General features: G+C 30.8%; 1 long non-coding RNA gene and 1 pseudogene across 1 annotated transcript; both read left to right on the forward strand.

Annotated features, from left to right (window-relative positions):
• The first annotated feature begins 698 nt into the window (after positions 1-698).
• On the forward strand, positions 699-1,697 carry LOC121224697 (uncharacterized). Its single transcript, XR_005922436.1, has 2 exons — positions 699-1,019; positions 1,356-1,697. It is a non-coding gene; the product is annotated as an uncharacterized lncRNA (long non-coding RNA).
• Positions 1,698-4,846: 3,149 nt separating this feature from the next.
• Positions 4,847-7,188, forward strand: LOC107947459 (uncharacterized; annotated as a pseudogene).
• The last annotated feature ends 15,179 nt before the right edge of the window (positions 7,189-22,367 follow it).

Genomic DNA, 22,367 nt, shown 5'->3' on the forward strand with positions numbered 1-22,367 from the left:
TAGTAACCAAATGTTTTTAAAATAAATTGGATTTAAGATAAGATAAGTAAAACAATTTGAACAATGGTAATAAAAAAATTTAAATAGATAGCACACGAAAACAAAATAAAATAAAATAAAAAACTAATACAAATAGATTTAAAGCTAGTGTTATGGAACAAATTTAAAATTTGAAGTATAAAGCAACTAAAAATAAAATCATATAAAAATAACTTAAGGTAAATTATTTGCAAAGTAGGTTAAAGCAACACATAATAAATTAAACGTGATATATGAAAGAGGGATTTTAAAATAAATAGATTTAAGAATGATCAAATTTTAAAATAGCATGTAAAACAATTCAAACTAAATAATATATATACGTACGCATGTTAAAATGGGTGTTATATACAATAGTTTAAAATATGTAAATAAAGTAATTAAAAAAGGAGATGAAATCGTTTGAAATGTAAAATATATCAAAACAATTTAAATAAAGGTTACAATCAAATTGGAACTACCACAAAATACGGGGTATAAATAATAAATAAAGAAAAGAGGTCAGGGACCATATTAACATATGCGCGAAGATAACAAGGATCTAAATAGAAAATATCCCGATAACCCTATGCGCAGTGCTACATCGGACTAGAACGCTATAAAAATAAAATGCTTGATGCAATTCGAAAATAAAATAAAATAAGGCGAAATAGATAAAAATGATTTAGAGATAAATTAGAAAACCAAGGGGACTATACGCGCAAATAGACCAAACGCCCAAAATGAGCGGATCCTTCCCTGGATCGGGTCACCGCGCGGGTCGCAGGCCTTTAAACGGCGCCGTTTTGAAACCGTTGCCTTGGCATCAAACGACGTCATCTCTTGTGCTGCTTATAAACTAAAAGTAAACCCTAGCCTTAAACAAAATTAAAGGAAAAGAAAAATTAACCTTGTGTCCCCAAATGCTGCGCCGTTCTTGCGCCCTCGACCTCCGCCAAGACTCCGATTGCCACGGAGATGGTCAGAGATCCGGCGGCCAGGTACACTCCTATCCTTTAACTCCCCTTTTCTTTATTTTTGCCCACTAATAATAAGATAAAACAGAGAATACAAAGAAGTGGAAAAAAAACTGCAATCACCTTTCGAATTTCTATTTTTTGATTTCTCTCTAAATATGTTTTTTTTGTATACAATGTGTGAGTGTGTGTTTTTGTGTGTGTTACCCCCTTTGCTCTATTACAATCGTTCTATATATTGAAAAAACAGAATAATAGAAAAAGGAAAAAACAAAATCTGTCATTTTTCGCTATTTTCTTTTCTTTTTGTTTCTTTGTGCTGTGTTGTCCTTGTGTTGTTCATTTGTTCGCCTCTTGCAGGTACGGAGTGCAGCGTCAGGGGATGTGGCACGTACGGGAGCGATGGCAATGTGCGGGCGTGTGCATACGGAGGCTCGTGCGTGAGGAGTAGCTTGGCAGCGGCGCCTCAAATATCGCAACTAGGGTTTTTGCTGAAAGTTTTTAGTTAGTGGGCTTACTGTTTTTTGAGTTTGGGCCGTATTGGGCCTGCTGTAAATGGATTTGAACTTTATTATTATTATTTTTTTGGGTTGGTTATTATTTGCCTGGGCCGGGGCAAAAATTGGGCTCTACAATAAAATCATATCATATGAATTCGATTTGAAAGTGAACTTTTAATTGAACGAATTATATTATTTTTTATATTGAGATAATGTAGTAACAATTAAAATATATTGTCTTATTAATGTATTAAAAATTGGTTTTTCTAATACATGGATATTGTAAATGTATTTTTAATAGTTTTCTTAAATTACACATGACACTCCATGGATTTGTCATATAGCCTAAATCTAATTAACACTTGAAACTTAAAGTTCCTTATTTGAACCATAATTTTATTTTATGATCAAATGTTTTAATAAGAGGTTGTAATACGTGTAATTGTTATTTGTGGTTAATTCTTTAGATATTAATAAAAAAATAAAAAAAAATTCATAATAATTTATATTATTAATAAAATTCCTAATTGGGACACCAACTCCATTAGAAAATTACATAAATGACTTATCGTATTTAAAACAAGTTATATTGTTCGAGGTACATTAGTTTTCTGAATTAAAAAAAAAACAATAAAAGTATACAAATGGTGTGGTTTTAACCCATGTCAATTACTTTAGTTGATGTCACAAGTAAACTCGACATTAACTCATGATTGATGATTACACCATAATAAACAATTGTAGTATATTTAGTATTATTAATAAGATGTATTTATGTGTTTAAATTCCATTTTACTTGCAATTTAATCTAATTTTTCATTAATATCATAAAGATTTCATGTGAAATTATTATTAGTTAAAAACCATATATTTCATTATTTATTGTGTGTTATTTTTAAGCACACATATATTTTAAATATGTGGTTTCCACGAGCATACACCTGTAATAGTATTTCTAGTCATAAATTAAATAAATATTAAAAATAAATACATAAAATGGTTAATGTTTTTAATAACAATTGAGTAAACATAATTAGGAGAAATGGTTTGGGTTAAATTGAATTAATAATTAAAGCAAAATAGAATAAACTAGCTTGTATATCCGTACGATGTACGGGGTGATGATATAGTTTATATAAATGTAAATATTTAAATTAAATATGAATGACTAAATAATGCTAAATAAATTCTAAAAAGATTTAATTAATATTTTTTTATTGTAAAATTTTGTCAAATATATATAATTTTTGCGAATAAAATGAATGAGTATGATTGTGGAAATGTTGGGTACACAATAAAATCTTGGTGTAAATAATTTGAGCAAAGCAAATTGTTGATATATTTGATAATTTAAAGTATAATATCATTTTTTTTTGTACTTACGAAATTTCATATGACTAATTACAAAGTGTGGTGTTTGTAATTAATAATACCGTAATAAGTAATAAAGTAGGTTTTCGAAAAAAAAATTAATAGATAGAATTTTTTTAAAATAATTATTGGTAGCAGTTGTAATTCCAAGTTATAGATTAACTGAATGTAAATATATTATTTTTATAAAATCTTAAACATATTTTCAAACTGTGATTTGTTGTGTAAGCCGATAGAATTTAGTTCAACCTTTTTTTCTCATTATGCTCAGGGTAAAACTGTTTCTTAAATTCATTTTAGAACTCACTTAAGTTCTAATAGCAATATCACATTATCTCTCATCTATGGACCTACGATATCACTTTAAAAAAACATTATTAGTAAAATAAATTAGAGTAATGTTTATCTTAGTGACATCATCTTTAATACCCATCAAACGAAAGTATTGTTCCATCCCTAGAAAAAGTTGTCCACATCCTTTACGGACCTCGTTCTTTTAAACTCTTTCAATTTAAGACATCCAAATATGTATAAAACAATATATTTACACTCAATAATTGAATTTGGAATTACAACTACTATCAATCATTAATTTTTTTAAATTTATCTATTAAATTAATTTTATTTTTTAGAACCAACTTTATTACAGATTATGTTATTATTAATTACAAACAACACATTTTGTAATTAGTCATAAATTTTCTTAATTTGAAAAAAAATATGAGGTTATACTTTAAATTATCAAATATATCAATAATTTGCTCTGCTCAAATTTTTTACCTCGAGTTTTTTATTGTGTAGCCAACATTTTTCACAATCATACTTATTCATTTTATTCACAAAAGTTATATATACTTCACAAAATTTTACAATAAAATAATATTAATTAAATCTTTTAGAATATATTTAGCACTATTTAATCATTCATATTTAATTTATATATTTATATTTATATAAACTTTATCATCACCCCATGCGCACGGGTATATAAACTAGTATGATATATGATATAAAACTCGTAGTTATATGGTAATAAACTTTTATCTTGTAATTATTTTTAAAAAAAATTATGTGATTATATTTGATTGACATGTTAAAAAATATAAAATCAATAATTATATATTGTATCAGTTTCAATTTTGAGCACTTTATATATTGTGATTATCATATAATGTTTAATATTTGTGTTGATTAAAGAAAACATTTTTAAAAAGGTAATTATATATAATGTAAATATACGATTTCATATATTCTCAATAAATAAATGTAATTATCATTATCGATTGAGGTGTCGTTTCATGTATTAATATATTGATAATTATGAGCTTAAAATTGATATATTTAAAGGTCTCATTAATATAATTATACATCATCATTAAAAATTACAACTAAATTCTAATTAAAAAGGATAAAAAATCATATTTAAAATTTACACCATGTTTGGTTGGGTGTATTGGTTATGCCAATACACTCCTAATCGGTGGGCCCCACTTAATCCCCCTCTAATATTTTGTTTGGTTCAGTGTATTGCTATTACGGGTCTAATACATTACTGATCTAATCCACAAAATCCACCGATTTCTAATCCTTTCCTTGAGCTCAGATTAGGTGCTGCTTCAGTTTTGGTCCCTATTTTACCCTCCAGATTCACGCTTCTGTTTTACCCAAAATCCACGTCTTCTGTTTCTTCCTTCTACCTTTCTTCTCCACTCTCCTCGCCGTCTTCTCCTCTAACATCCAGTGTGTTCTGCTCCTCTAACATCCTCTGGCGTACCATTCGTGGGTGTGTTCTTCTTTTCGAGATTTTTTTCCCTTTTAGTGTGTTTTCATAGTTCTTTATTTGGTCTGTGAATGAAAAGGATGAAAATTTATGGGGTTTTGATGCTTGGTAATTTAGGAAGCCTTTATTATAAACTTTGTGAGATATTTTTTTCTATTTATTTGAAGTTCAATGATTTGGATATTGGAATATATATTGTTTTTTCATCTAACTTTCTCAAATCCCAAACAAAAGACCCCTGGAAAAAAAAGGGTTCTTTTTAGATTTTGAAATAAAGGCAGAAAAATGGTGAACTGGGAGCTAAACAGTTGCTGCAATAATGGCCAAGTTACCTTTCTGGTTACAATTGGTGTCTTCATTGTTGTCATTCTTGTTGTAAGCTTCTTTCTTGAATTTTTTTCTCTTGTTTATAACGAAGATCATCTTTTTCTCTGCTATGCTTTTGGTTGTTGTAAGGAAACAATATAAACACGGTAAAAACAATGGGGTAATTTTGGTAAGAGCTCTCTGGTTATGTTTGTTTGAAGGATGATATATCTACGGTTTAGTTGACTAAGCCATGATTGTTAGTTTTAGTTTAAAATTTAATAAGTTTCTTATTTTGGAGAAACCATCGAATTGATGGTAATTTGAATTATGAAATAGATTAACAGTTTAAATAGTTTCTTGGTTTGCACGTTGAAGGAAATTGGGTTATTTTTTGGGAGCATTTATGATTTACTTTTGTAATAATTGTTGTAAATCTGTTCATAAGGAACTCATAAATGCTATGACATTTACAACAATTTTCATAAGTTGTTCATAAGGATGAGGATGCCAAGGTTTTAAGAGTTTTCTAGGAGGATTCACTGCAGTTGATTTTCTGTTAAAAGATACAGCATTCTTTGGAATTTGAACTGGTTGCCTCTGTTTGCTTAAATGGATTGACCTAATGTTTCCCCCTGATTGTTGTAGCTATGGAGAACAGTGCTGTTGCTGCCTTTTAAGCTCATTACAGTATTCTTGCATGAAGCAAGTCATGCAATTGCCTGCAAACTTACCTGTGGTCATGTAAGAAAGCCCTTTCCTTTATCACATGTCATATGAAGGGTTTAAACATGTCTTTAATGTGACCATTAGATTTTGGCTGCATAATTTTTCTACTAACCCATCTTGCTGGTTTTAGTCTTTGGATTATGGTCTGCTCAATTATCAATGTTTCTTTTACTTAATGATGTAAGTAGAAGGGATCAAGGTTCATGCAGATGAAGGTGGAGTGACACAGACAAGAGGCGGTATATATTGGGTGATCTTACCTGCTGGATGTAAGTTTTTTCATCTCTAAACTCATCCTTTTTTTTCATGGTATGTGACATAAGCTAGAACTATGTAAGAAACACATTTTTATTTTATGAAATTTATGGAAAGATCCATTTACTCTTATTCGGACAAGATACAGCTCTCCTGCATTTATTATTGTATGTAATCTGTATATGAGTGCATGATCAAGACATGTCTAATTTGAGTGCAAGTTTGTATGTAATCTGTATACTTATGCTACTACAATTGCTTTTACATTCAGATCTTGGCTCATCATTATGGGGGATGGCTTTGATTCTTGCATCCACAAATCTCCTCACTGCAAGAATAGCTGCTGGTTGTTTTCTTCTTGCTCTCATTGTCGTGCTCTTTTTATGATGATCTAATATCTCGAGAAGTCAACTCCAGTGATGCCGAGAAGTTTGCAGAAATTTGTCCTTGCCCCTGCAATTGAGTTGGATGGGGGTTTATATGGTGAGAAACTGACACTTGAAGCATTGGCTTTCCTGTTTTCAATGATTATTTCTATCTTGCTGCTCACATTCTTTTTGTACACTATTTGTAGGGGAATGATATCATTCATATTTCTTGGTGCATCAGTGTATCTAGGACTTCTCATCTTAGCTTGACCTGAGGTACAGCCTCCTTCTGAAAGGATATCTTTTCCTTTATTTGCTAGAACAGGTGATTTAGATTGAAATTTAAAGCAATAGCATGAGGCAATGTTATATTGGAGCAGCTGTGAACATTTCTATAGTTGAGTGGAAGTGAAATATGCATGATATTGTTATTGTTCCATTAAGATGCTCTGACATTTAAGGAACCTGGCTTTGCTCTATAATACAACTATAGGCTATCTAGCTGCAACGTGATTGATGATATCTTTGTTTTTTAAGTTGAAATCTGTGCTTTATTCAGCATTGCTTCTTAAAAAGTGGTAGTTTGCTATAATCTAGTATAAACATGAATCTATCTGATTGGTATTTATTACATTGATTTGAAAGAAAAGGCTATAAATCATGGTTTTAAAAATCTCAAGCTATTTCTTTTTCTTCTATTGTCATGTCTTGAATTTGCCATTTTAGTTTCAATTTCAGGTTCTGGGATTGGTTGAAAGTCATCTTGGTACTGGCAAGTTATTATTGTACATCATTCAGCACTGTGTTAAAATGGAGGATGCCATTTTTCCTTATTCAGAACATAGTTTATTTGTTTGTAATTTGATTCATCATTCATCCAGCAATGTATTGTACTGCAATTCTGTTTTTGGTATTAGATAGTAACAGCTTGGCTTCATTCTTTGTAACCCTTTCTCATTTGGGCTCAGATTCCTTTTTTTTCAGACTGCACTAGACTAAACCAGATTGTAAAGTAATATTATTTCCAGTTTTAATTCATTTTCAGCCCATCATTCTGAATGTTAAGGTTGCAAATATGAGTTTTGAAGGGTTAGTTTTATTTGCAAATATATTTAACACCATAATATACCCAGTATCCTACTTGCAGATTTGAGGGCAAAACACCACTCTTTTTACATGGTAATACCTAAGATATTTTACTCATTCATTTCACATTTAAATAAAGGAAAAATGGAACATACCAATTTCACATTCTTTTTACATGATTTTATTAAATTCATATAAGAATATTTTATATTAAGAATTGTATTAAATTATATATTTTTATTAAATTATATTTAATAATAATTATGTTAAAATATGATTAAATTATTTATTATTTATATTAATAATCTTATTAAAATTTAATAACAATAACAATAATCATTTACCTAAACAAATTTATGCTAAGGGTATTCTAGTTATTTTAGTTTTTTCCATTATGCTATTACACCTCTATTCCATTCAACCAAACACAAGAATACTATTACGCCTCTATTCCATTACATTCAACCAAACAATTGATTTGCTATTACGCCTCTATTCCATTACTTCTCTATTCCATTACGCCTCTATTCCATTACGCCTCTATTCCAATACAGCGAACCAAATGTGCTCTTAATTTTAAAAGTCAGCCCACTTCAAATATAACTAAAAAAAATAAAATATTTGAAAGTTTAAAGAGTAATTAAACTCAGTTGGATATATATTCTCTTACATTCTTTTATATAATATATATGATATTGATCTTTTAGAAAAAAGAATAAAAAAGGAAAAGCTTTAAAGTGCAAAAATATACGAATTCTTTTAAGTCAGACAAATTTTGATTGAAGCATGACAATATTGTTAGTTGACTCGACTAATGTAATGCACCAAGTAAAATCAATAAAAACGAAAATAAAGGCATACGTGTCAGCCAAATAATGGACACATTTGTAACTCAACAAACCAAAGCAGAACTTTTAGCTTCCATTTTTGTTCCAATTCCTTTTATAATATGAAAAGAAGGTCCAAAAACTATATATAATTATATATAAGAGCGCCTTCCTTCGTCTTACTAGTGGCACTCCTATGCTCCCTTATTTTTTCATTTATTAATATGATTAAATTTCAGTTTTTTTCATTATTATATTTAAATTTAAGATTTAATCTATATATTTTAATTTTTAACATAAATTGGTGTATTCATTGTTATAATGTTATTAATTAATTGAATTAATTAATATTATTAATTTTTCAAATTTGAATATCCTAATAATCTTAGAGATTAACACTTAGGGTCTGTCTGATTGCCAGTAAAATATTTTCCGTAAAATGATTTCGGGAAAATGTTTTACTTTTCTGTAAAATGATTTACTGGAAAATATTTTCTGGTGTTTGATTGAATCTGTGTAAAATATTTTCGGCTGTTTAGCAGATTTCCTGGAAATATTTTTCGAAAAAATTGTTTTTACATATATTGATATGTATTAATAAATTTTTATATTTTAAATTATTTTTACATATATTGCAATGATTTATTTATAATAATACTCAATTATTAAGCTACAATATTAATCGTTATAAATTGAAAAAAATTAATATCAAATAAATTATTTGTAATTGTGTTAAAAAAAGTATTGAATAATTAAAAAAACAAGTTACTGGAAAATCGATAAACAGAAACAATTTTCTACCGGAAATGAAGGAAGGAATGAAGGAGGCGATAGAGAGGAGAGCACGGAAAATGTCTTACGGAAATTGAAAGGGTAAGACATTTTTCCTAAAATGTAACCCATTTTCCCTTGTTTTGGAGTTCATTTTCCAAATGGAAAATCAATTCCTTCAATCAAACAGACCCTTAGTTTTCTATTCCTTTTAGGTTTGTGTTGGTTTTACTCGTGTAGTTTTAGAAAAATGATTAAACTTTAATTTTGGCCTCTTTATTATACCTAAATTTCAAAATTGATTGCTACAGTTTAATTTTTAATGTAGTTTGGTCCCTGTATTTTATAATGTTATTGATTAGTCTAAATAGTTAATATTATTAATTTTTTATTAAAATATTATATGATTATATATAATTTGAATGTCCTAAGGGTCTTAGAGAAAAATATGTGCCTTTCTATTTCTTTTAGGCTTGCCTTGCTCTTTTTTATATATATATATATATATATATTATAAGCCAATAATCAAACTTCAGTTTTAGTCTTATATTAGGCTAAAACTTGAAACTTAATTTATATACTTTATTTTTTTAACATAATTTGATCTTTCTACCTTTATGATGTCATTAGTTAGTCTAAATATTTATTATTATTAATTATTTCAATCAAAATGTTGACGTCAATTTTTTTTAGGTACAATATTCCAACAAAAAATTTATTTTATCATGACGAGTTTGAATGAATGTTTTTTTTAAAGTTCATATAAATATTTTCAATGTTATTTTTATTGTTACATGATTACTAATATATTTTTTTAATTTTAAAATGTCATATCAGTGAAATTAATAAAAAAAATTTTAACCATGATAGTAATTGAACTTAAATTTTTAAATCTCAAAAGTAGAGGGTTTATATTTCTGATACTAAAAATAGGATTAGAGTACATTTTAATCTTTAAACTTGTACTTTACAATCTAACACAAATAAATAATCAGCCTAACGTGATACAAGAGAATCATACTAATATATATGGTTAAAAGTCGATAAGTCTAAGAATACATTTATTCAATTAAATTATTTATTATTAATTCTAAATACTTAATTCGTATTTATCAATAATAATTATTTGAAAGGAAAAAATAAAAAAGTGACAGAGGAATTTAAAAAAGAAAAAAGAAACATTTACGTCAGAACTTGGAAGGTTAACAAACGGTTAAAAAATTGAATATTAAGAGTATTGATAAATTTAAGAATTAAATTAAAGTACGAAAGGGTGAAGTGGGAGCAAAAATTATTATATATATTTATGAAAAATATATATAATTTACATATGTTATAAAATAAATAGAGAGGGAGAGAATAAAAAATAAAGAAAATATGAAAGTAATAGAGAATGTACTTTATTGATCAAAATGGATTATTATAATGTTTCATCAGAGTCTCTATTTATAGGTATAAGAAGTGTAAAAGAAGTAGAGATCTAATTCTAATAACTATTAGAATTTAAAGCACATTAAAATTTTATCTTGATCATGATGGACATCCACTTAATAAGATATTCATAACATTTCCCCTTGGATGTCCATTGGTAGATAATGTGTCTCGTTAAAACCTTATTAGGAAAAATCATGTGGGATAAAAACCTAATGAAGGAAAAAGAGTAAACAATTTATAATACGCATAATATGCTGCCTCATTAAAAACCTTACCAGGAAAACCCAATAGGACAAAACCTCGATTAAGGGAAAAAGAGTGGAACACGTATTTTCTCCCTCTCATGAAAACATCACATATTTTCTAATATTCTACGTATTCAATCTTGAATACTAGTTTTTCAAATGACTATTTGAATGTATTTGCTAAACATTTATATAACTATTCTTTTAAAAGTCATGAGTGAGGGAAATTTGGGGAAATATATTTGAACTCTTCAAGTGATTCAACAATAATCATAACAAATTTTAATCATGATTATTTTATAAAAACACAAATAGATATTTTGGATCATTTTATAATTCTCCTTCAACTACTATTCACTAAGTCAAATTTATCACATATGTTCAAATTATTTCAATTAATAGAAATGAATAATTTCTCGAGAATTTCAATATGCTTCTAGTATCCTAAATCCTTTAAGGATTTTAATATAAACTTTACTATATAGTGATTTATAAAAGTTGTAACAACAACCATTAGACGCAAGTTAAATTTTTTATGAATTGTCAAAATAATATGTCTAAAGGTTATTGCATCCACCACAAAAAAATATTATATCTTTTCATAATCAATACCAGTACTTACCAAAAAAAACTTCATATTTTTATTCTGTTTCTGCAAAACTACTTCATTTGCACCCCCAATGTTGGTCTAAAAATTCCAAAAATTTAATTGTACTTGAGTTGTTTCTTTCTTTTTTGATCAATTTATTCCATATCTATATTTTTTAATAGATTTGTAACAACCCAAACTCGGCCTAGAAGTTATGGCCGAATCTCGAGATGTCACATGGTAGTGTTTTTTGAAAAAGTGAGTTGTCGTAAAAAACCTCTTACCTATATAACCTCTTGACAGTATCTTATGTTAATTCCAGGATGTGTCATTCATTTTCAAAACGCAATTCATAAAGTTACTCTCTTTCAAAACGTTATTAATTTTTAAAACGCCACTTATTATGGAAGCTTTTTAAAACAGTTGCATATTTGAGTGAATTTTGTTAAAACGTTTGGTTCTTTTTGAAAACTCGATTATCCCTACTACTAGCAGTTATAAATCAAAACAATAAAAATCCCAAATTAAAAATATAAATCCAAAGAGGCCATGATACAGTAAAATCCCCAACATAAAATCAAAATCAAAATTAAGCACTTAAATGAAATGAAGTAGGTCATGTGGCCACTGCTGAGCCCTTCGTCGCACCGATCCTCCTATGACTGAGGATTACCTGTACAGATAAATTAGAAGGGTGAGTTTATGAAAACTTAGTGTGTAATCCCATATATACAAGCAGACAGAAAGCAATCAAAATCTGGGCCTAAGACCTTTTTCAGTTCAGATCCGGTTTCAGTGAGGGCCTTAGCCCATTTCAGTACAGATGTAGTCATGCATTAAGGCTTTGGCCATTACAGTATCCGTAATCAGTACAGTATCAATTATGCAATAACAAAATCCTACCCAGCCAACCTCTACACTTTATCTCCATCCAACCCTACACTCCATGTGGGGATATAATCAACCCACCCATCCCTACACTCCAAGTAGCACCGAATACGACACTATATAGTAATATGCAGCTGAGCTGCCAGTAAGTTAGACTCGAAGCCTTTCAGTACACTTCCTCTGATCAATATTAACCCATCCACATGTAGTGCATCATACAATCATGTCATGTCAAATCATGGTATCATATATGCATTCAGTACAGTTTTAACAACATGCTCAATATAAAGTCATAAATATATATATCGTACATGGATATAACAGTCATTAAGTCAATTAGGGGTCTAGGTAAGCTTACCGACCCTACAGTAGGTTTACAGTCGTCTCGGGCAACCCGTGCAACCTTAACATCAAAACAGTGAAAAATGGGCCCACATGCCCATGTTGTCGACTTGTGTGGCCCATACAGCCCAAAATGACCTTGGCCATGTGGATCACACGGCCTGGCCTAATAACCCCACACGCTCGTATGGTTCACCCGTGTGGGCCCACACGCCTGTGTGGCCCATATGGCCCAATTTAGTCCGACCTATGTATCGCACACGACCAGCCTCATTGATCACACGCCCATGTTCAATCACACGGCCAACCGCACGGGCAGCCACACGCCCGTGTGGTGTCGACAGTCTCACTTTTCGGCTTTTGGCCGATTTCAGTCTCTAATGTTACGGTTACACACCTGGTCTGTTTTCGCTGTTGACCCAACCACGAGCGCTCCAAGACCTCAGACGAAAATAGAATGGTGATTCCCTACTACCAAAGTGTCAATCAACAGCCCACTGTTCTTTGATCGAATCCGAATGCGCAAAAACGTAAACGACTATTGAAAGAGGCCAAGACAGAGGCCAAAGAAACAATAATTTGGCTACAACCAAGTAGGAAACAGAAGTAACCCTCTAATCAGTCACTATTAAATGAAACATTAAGAACAAACGATTTCCAGAAACTATAGACAACCTTACCTTCGACGAACCACGATTGATTTGCAATTAAACAACAGTGCTCAGAATTCCTATAGTTGCCTAAACGTCTCCTAACCAGAAATAGAACTTCTATTAGACAAATAACAACAATAGGATGAAAGCTATAATAGCAAAACTTACCGTCACTGCTCAAAGATATTAAAGAAGCAAATCGTGAACACAAGAAGAAGAAGGTTATGAAACGAAAGAAATCTGCAGCAAACAGGAAAAGAGTGAATCAACATAACCAAGAGAATAAAATAAAAGAGAAAGATGGAGAGGAAAAACTAAAGGAAACTTTCGGCAGGAGAGAATAAACAAAGAAATTCAACTTCAGCAAAACTGGGGAAGGAAAAACTGAATTTTGAACAAAAAAGAATCTAATCCTATCACAATCCCTTAATTTCTCCTATTTTTACTCCTCAAATCTCTCCACATGACTCTCTACTCAATCCAAACACCCCAAACCGTCCACAACCTCCCACACATCTCAAACACTCAGAATTTTACCACATTTCAAACTCCTTCACGACACAAGAACAAAAAAACATCCCCTTTGCACATACAGAGATTCGAACTCAAGACCTCCAGCACACTGACACTCCATTTAACCACCAGACCAGCAGGCCTATTATGACATATTTTACCAACATATATTTATAAGCCTACTGATTAGAGATAGGGATTTATTCATTTAAAACCAAAATTTTCCCAAGCTAATGCTTTAACTTGGGACCTCTCAAACACTTCCCAAAACACTTAACCACTGAAGTAGACATACAATTGTGTCACAAACATACGAAAAATATATAAGAGATTTTGGGGTGTTACAACTCTCCCCCCTAAAAAAAAATTTTGGCCTCAAAATTTTACCTGATCAGAACAGATGGGGATACTACTAACACATCGTATCCTTAGGCTCCCACGTGGCCTCCTTGGTGCTATGATTACGCCATAGGACTTTAACCAGTGGAATAGACTTCCTCCTCAGAAATTTTACATCACGATCCAATATCTGAATCGACTCTTCTTGGAAGGTCAGATCTCGCCTAACCTCGATCTCTTTAATAGTGAGCCACCACTAATAAGCCTCATCACGCAATAGCGATACAACACCCTTCAACTTTTGCTCAGGGGTGTAGTCCAGGTCGTCCATAATCCTCTCTTTGGCCTCAATCTAGTATTCTGCCACATTAGAGGCAACTCCAGCAGTACCCCTAAAAATCTCAGCTCCGTTAGACCGGAGTCGTTTCGTAACTGACCCACAGCCTCCAGCGACCCTTTCTAGAATCCTTAACATGGCTTGGGACAGTGCGTCGTCCCCAGCCGCAAGATCATGAGACCTGACCTTAGCCACAGGTGAAGCTAGTGTCTCACTAGTATCCAAATTAGGTAGATTGCCAGATGACAAAGACCCAGATCGAGCACCCCTACGGCCTCTTGTACCCCATCTGCGAGTACCTCTGGTGCTCATTGTCTAATTGTGTTTTATCTGTATTAATAGTTTTATGCATCAGTTTACAGTTCCAATGTTTATTACCAAATATTTTATGAAAACAGTATCAGAAGTGTAAAGTTTGTTTCGTACATTGCAGTGTCAATCAATGTCTATCAGTTTTACTACAGTCTCAGTATATACTATATAAAGTGTTTTGTAGTACAGTCTATCTATAGTAGTCTCAGTATATACTACCTATAGTAGTTTTAGGATATACTATCAAAAATATTTTTAGTTTCAGTTTAGACAATTCTCAGTTTCACAAAACTTACTGGATCGATGCCGGAGACTCAGTGTACCACGCTTTCAATAAAAACATTTAGAAATCAGTTCTCAAAAATCACGTCTTAAAAACCCACATCCAGAGTTGAGTTTTACAACCTGGCTCTGATACCACTAAATGTAATACCCCAAACTCAGCCTAGACGTTATGACTGAATTTGGCGATGTCACATAGTACTGTTTTTCGAAAAGGTGAGTTGCCGTCAAAAACCTCTTACCTATATAACCTCTTGACAGTATCTTATGTTAATTCCAAGATGTGTCGTTCATTTTCAAAACGTAATTCATAAAGTTACTCTCTTTCAAAACGTTATTAATTTTCAAAACGTCACTTATTGCGGAAGCTTTTTAAAATAGTTGCATATTTATGTGAATTTTGTTAAAATGTTTGGTTCTTTTTGAAAACTCGATTATCCTTACTACTAGCAGTTATAAATCAAAACAATAAAAATCACAAATTAAAAATATAAATCCAAAGAGACCATGATATGGTAAAATCCCCAACATAAAATCAAAATCAAAATTAAGCACTTAAATGGAATGAAGTTGGTCGTGTGGCCACCACTGAGTCCTCCGCCGCACCGGTCCTCCTGTGACTGAGGACTAACTATACAAATAAATCAGAAGGGTAAGTTTACAAAAACTCAGTGTGTAATCCCATATATACAAGCAGACAGAAAGCAATCACAATTTGGGCTTAAGCCCTTTTTCAGTATCAGATCCGATTTCAGTTAGGGCCTTAGCCCTTTTCAGTATAGGTGTAGTCATGCATTAAGGCCTTGGCCCATTACAGTATCAGTAATCAGTACAGTATAAATCCTACCCAGCCAGCCTCTACACTCCATCTCCGTCCAACCTTACACTCCATGTGGGGATATAATCAACGCACCCATCCCTACACTCCAAGTAGCACCGAATGCGGCACTATACAGTAATATGCAACTGAGCTACCAGTAAGTTAGGCTCGAATCCTTTCAGTACACTTCCTCTTATCAATATAAACCTATCATTATGCAATGTATCATACAATCATGTTATGTCAAATTTTGGTATCGTATATGCAATCAGTACAGTTGTAACAGTATGCTCAATAGATAGTCATAAATATATATATCGTACATGGATATAATAGTCATTCAGTCAATTAGGGGTCAAGGTAAGCTTACCGACCCTACAGTAGGTTTACAATCGTCTCGGGTGACTCATGCGACCTTAACATTTAAACAGTGAAAAATTGGCCCACATGCCCATGTTGTCGGCTCGTATGACCCACACGGCCCTTGGCCATGTGGATCACACGGCCTAGCCCAAGAACCCCACATACCCGTGTGGTTCACCTGTGTGGGCCCACACGGCCCAATTCGGTTCGACCTGTGTATCGCACACGACCATCCTCGTAGATCACACGCCATGTTCAATCACACGTCCAACCATACGAGCGGCCACACGCGCGTGTGGTGCCGACAGTCTCACTTTTCAGCTTTTTGCCGATTTCAGTCTCCGGTGTTGTGGTTACACACCCGGTCTATTTCCGCTGCTAACCCAACTACAAGCACTCCAAGGTCTTAGACAAAAATAGAATGGTGATTCCCTACTGCCAAATTTTCAATCAACAGCCCACTGCTCTTTGATCGAATCCGAATGCGCAAAATCGTAAACGACTATTAAAAGAGGCCAAAATAGAGGCGAAAGGAACAATAATTCGGCTGCAACCAAGTAGGAAACAGAAGTAACCCTCCAATCAGTCACTTTTAAATGAAGTATTAGGAACAAACAATTTCCAAAAACTATAGACAACTTTAGCTTCAACGAACCACAGTGGATTTGTAATTAAACAGCACTACTCGAACTTCCTACAGTTGCCTAAAGGTCTCCTAACCAGAAATAGAACTACCATTAGACAAAGAACAACAATGGGATGGAAGTTAGAATAGAAAAACTTACCGTCACTACTCAAAGATATTGAAGAAGCAAATCGTGACCACAAGAAGAAGAGGGTTATGAAACGAAAGAAATCTGCAACAAACAAGAAAAGAGGGAATCGACAGAACCAAGAGAATAAAATAAAATAGAAAGATGGAGAGGGACAAACTAAAGGAAACTTTTCACAGAAGAAAATGAACAAAGAAATTCGGCTTTAGTAAAACTGGGGAAGGAAAAATCGAGTTTTGAAAAAAAAAGAATCTAATCCTATCAAAATCCCTTAATTTCTCCTAGTTTTATTTCTCAAATCTCTCCGCATGACTCCCCACTCAATCCAAACACCCCAAACATTCCACAACCTCCCACACATCTCAAATACTCAGTATTTTACAACATTTCAAACTCCTTCACGGCACAAGAACAAAAAAATCCCCCTTGGACGTACAGGGATTCGAACTCAAGACCTCTAGCACACTAACACTCCAATTAGCCACCAGACCAGTAGACCCATTCTAACATATTTTACGAACATATATTTATAAGCCTACTGATTAGAGATAGGGGTTTATACATTTAAAAACAAAAATTTGCCCAAACTAATGCTTGAACTTGGGACCTCTCAAACACTTCCCACAACACTTAACCACTGAAGCAGACATACAATTGTGTCACAAACATACGAAAAATATATAAGAGATTTTGAGGCGTTACAAGATTTATTCAAGATCCTCCTTTTATTTCGTTATTTCAATAATAATATTGCATGCAAAATCATAGTCGACCACTTTTATTGTTCAGTTCCACATTTTCTTAAATCTCTTCTGGAGTTTTACTCTTTAGTTATTTCTTGGGCTTTTTCTGGAGCACTCGCCTTCACTATATTACCATCTAGAAGAATTTTTAACTTTGGAATTGATTAATCTATTATTTATTCTAACTGATTGTCCTACTCGGACATTGATTCAAATTAAAATATTAGATGGTATATAATACTTGGTTATTCTCATTAAGTTTATAAATACATCTAATAGTTAACTTGTAATGAGTTATCCTTATTGAACTTCTGGTTCAAATTACTCTCCCCCTAACTAATTACAAGTTATTATTTCTCTCCTACAAATGTCGGGAAAACTATCGAATCAAAATTGTAATCACAAATCATGCTATAATTGAATCTCAAATACATTCAAAACATAATATATAAAAAACTTGTAATTAATATATATTCTCAACTTTCTTTGAGGATTCACTCATCTTTGTGCGTTGCGGTGGAGCAATTGGAACATATACGCACATAAAGAAATTCAAGGATGAGAAATATTTAGTTCTTGATCAAAAATCAATTGTAATGGGGAGTATTTATAGCTTATTGGCTTGTTGCGTGCAATGCGTAAATCAACATAACCTCATGTTGAGATGGGAAGTTTAGTTCCCATAAGTAATGGTTTAGACATTAATCAAAGGTGTTCAATCAATAATTTCTCTAAACCATTATGCGTAAACTTTTACACAAGTTTTTCAAACTCAATCAATAAAAGATTGAGATATAAACTCATCAGTATTAGCAAGATGAATTGTCTTAATTGCATGATCTGAAATTAATTATTTAAACAAGCAATCTTGCAAACGACAAGTTGCAAATTGATAACACATATGTGATTATTTTGTAAATCCATCTACCAAAATCATATAATATCAAAATGATCCACATGGTAGATGAATGAGCCTATATTCATTTCAAAAATGTAAGACATTAAATCTCAACTTTAGCTAGTGAGTTTCTAATAATAAATTTTCATTGAGAACAAACAACAAACAAGAATTCTTTAAATTAAAGAATCTTCTGGTCCTTTAATGAATTTCCATATAAATTCTCAATTAGCTTTCGCATCATATATGATCCAGTTTGGTCTAACTGGTCACACCAAATAGTAAATGTAATTTTATTAGTAAACTTTTGGTTTACTTTAATATGTTTTTCAATTGTACTAATAATGTAAATATAAATTTTGATAATTGATAATTTTATTGTCATTCTTTTTATTTTGTATCCACATATAAATACTATTGTGACATTTACTACTGGAAATGTCTAAATCAATGTGAAGTCTATAATGCCACAGAGTCAATAAATAAATATAATTTTCAAACAATTATATGTAATATTCGCTTTAGGGAATATGTCAAAATGTTCAAATATAAGGCATTTGGTCTAGTGGTATGATTCTCACTTAAAGTGATAGAGGACCCGAGTTCGATTCAAAATATAAATGACCCAATCCTCTTTTGATTCATATGAAATATAATATTTTTCTCATTTAAAATCTCAATATGAGATCCATTATGAATATCTTTTAAAACTAATGCATTAACCATCACAAACTTTGTGCTTTTTAGATATTGATATATTAGCTCTTCTGGAGCTTTCGACTAATTTTGCACTATCAAATATTTAAATATATTTGTTTATTTTAGTACCAAATAAGATAAATATTTTCTATCTATAATGATAAAATTCATTACTACATTCTCATATTCTTCCTTAAAGAATATTAACAGACAAAATATTTGGGCATACATCACATATGTGACCAAAAATCTTTCATATCACATTGATAACATAAGTTATCTTTACCATTTGAAGAGTTATCTTGAGAACTCTCATTGTTTTCTTATTTATTACTATTTTCCCACTTTTAGTGGTCCATGAATATATATTTTATTTTCTTTGTGTTTACATTCCCTTCGGAGAATGCAACAAATCTAGTAGGACGGACTTATAAACATCCCAATAGATTCTTTACTTCATAATCATTATCACAAACATGCGTGAGATTTCAAATCAAAACCTATCTATTCATGTTGTCATGATTAGTCTCCAATTATAATAAACATGATATAATGAATAAAACATAGTTAAATATACCTGAAGATTTTTAACATCATCGTCATCACCTTGACTATTATCATGACTACTATTACAAGAAGTAAAACAACTTTATTTTTGTAATAACATTTATAATCTAATAGTAAAAATCATTTAATAAATAATCAAAATTTTCATGTACGATGCTTGAAAACTATCTGATACACATGGTACCATATTTCAACACCACATATATATATTATAAAATCTTATCTTGCTTTAATAAAATATTTATAAGTTCAATTAAATGATATCATACAATCATTCAACATTAGCAATTTAATAAGACTCAATAGATCCTATGAAATTTCCCTTTAATCAACAATGATAGGTTAATAACACTTTCCACCATAAGTTTAATAAAATTTCAAAAATATTTAATAACAAGAATTTAATAATCAAAATTTTAAACATCTAAATATTATGCATAATATAACTTAATTAAAAAAACTTCAAAAAGAATTATTTACCAAAAAAATAGAGAAAACATACCATATTAATAGAAAACATATCTAATCAACAATTATGTCTTTTTACATTAAAAAAATTAACATAGAAAGGCAAAAATCAAATACCATCATAATGTAAAATTTATATCAAATAAAACCTAGTAGTAGTCATACCTTAAATGAAAAAGAAAATATGGTCGAAATATAAAAGTTTCTTACCAAATATATTCTTTAACCATGCTTGTACAATTATAAATCAAAGATCAGGAATAAGAACCACAATCCATTCTAAGATTGAATCTTTCAACATCCTGATCATGAAGTTGTAAGGGAGAAAGTTTAAGGTGAAAAGGAATTTGATTTGTGAGACGACTTCAAAAGATTTTGAAAAAAATAGAGAATCATCATGCTGATAATGTGTTATAAAATAAAGAGCGATGAAGAGAATAAAGAACAAAGAAAATATGAAAGCAATAGAGAATGTACTTTATTTATCAAAATGGATTATTACAATGCTTCATCAGAGTCTCTATTTATAGGCATAAGAAGTATAAAAGAAATAGAGATCTATTTCTAATAACTATTAGAATTTAAAGCACATTAAAATGTTACCTTGATCATGATGGACATCCACTTAATAAGATATTCATAACAAGATATACATATTTATCTAATTTTAGTTAGTTGTGTCAATATTTTTGGTCAATTTAGCTAGTGAATTATAAAATCTAAAAACTGACCATTTATATTTAATCTAAATTTATTAATTTAAATTTACTAAGATCGAACAAAATAACCCAAACAAATTTATTTTAGTCTCTTTAATTGTGTCTCATCAATTTACCTAGCTAATAATGACCCAGTACTTAAGTTGCATTTAGAGTATTTGATTTTATTTGAATGATAATATTTTTTTAAGTGTTACAAATATAATATAAATATATGTTCGAATAATCATAAATCTCAAGTATGAAATTGTTAAAGTATAAATGAACTGTCCAAGTATATCACAATATAATCAAATTATTACTTTATAAACAGATTAATAAATACTATAATCTAGATTATGTTATAACTGTAAATAATATCTAATATAAAATTAGAACTGTAAACCAAGATCTGTCATGTCAAATCATCAAGAGTAAATCAAGAACAAAACTAGATGCGGAAGCGTACCTGAATTCATCGATTCCTTGAAATCTACAAATCTTGGGGTTTTGATCTTTCAAATTAGCAGACAAGTAATCTAGAGAATGTGGCTCTCTCTTTTTCTAAAGATCAGATATTAGAAAAGTTACCTTGTGTGTAAGTTGGGGACCATAACCCTAATATATATAACTTTGGCACGTTAGCCCTAATTTCTAATCAGCCCATCATGAATTAGAAATTAGTTAGTAGAGTATCTACACATATTTGACCCATACTTTATTCAATAATTAAAGCCCAATAAACAAATGTCTATTTCCAACTGATCCTCCTTAAACCTTAGTGAGATCAAACCTTACCAAAACCAGAGTGTGAATAAACCAAATAAACTTTATTTCTGCATAAAATAAACTTAATACCCGTAAACTGAAATAATTGAAAATGTGTTTATAACATGAAAGCATTTAAAAGTACAAACTCTCACTAAAACCAAATATCCTTAAATGATATTGCACCCATATGAGCAATGTGCTCATGAAAAACCTCCAGTGTAGTCCCTTAGTAAGTGGATCCGCAATTATGGAGTTTGTCCCAATATGCTTTATAGACACCTAACACTTTGAACTTTTACTTTAATAACCAAGAACTTTAAGTCTATACGCTTTGACTTTGATGTGCTCCTGTTGTTATTGGAATAAATGACTACCAATTCTTATCACAATTTGCACCCTAGTGACAAAATTTTGCATCAATATTCCATCAAAATCGGAGTCTATATACTTGATGATCACTAATTTATCAAACCTCCGATATGTGAATATGTAATCTTTTGTTCTCTAAATATGCCTCATAACCCTCTTTCCTTCTAATTAATGGTTCATACTATGGTTGCTTAAATATCTGCCTAACATCCCAACAATGTATACAATGTCCGGACACATACATAATTGAGCATACATTAGACTTCCACTATTGGG

This window comes from Gossypium hirsutum, chromosome D12, assembly GCF_007990345.1.
Source record: "Gossypium hirsutum isolate 1008001.06 chromosome D12, Gossypium_hirsutum_v2.1, whole genome shotgun sequence".
Classification (NCBI taxonomy): domain Eukaryota; kingdom Viridiplantae; phylum Streptophyta; class Magnoliopsida; order Malvales; family Malvaceae; genus Gossypium; species Gossypium hirsutum.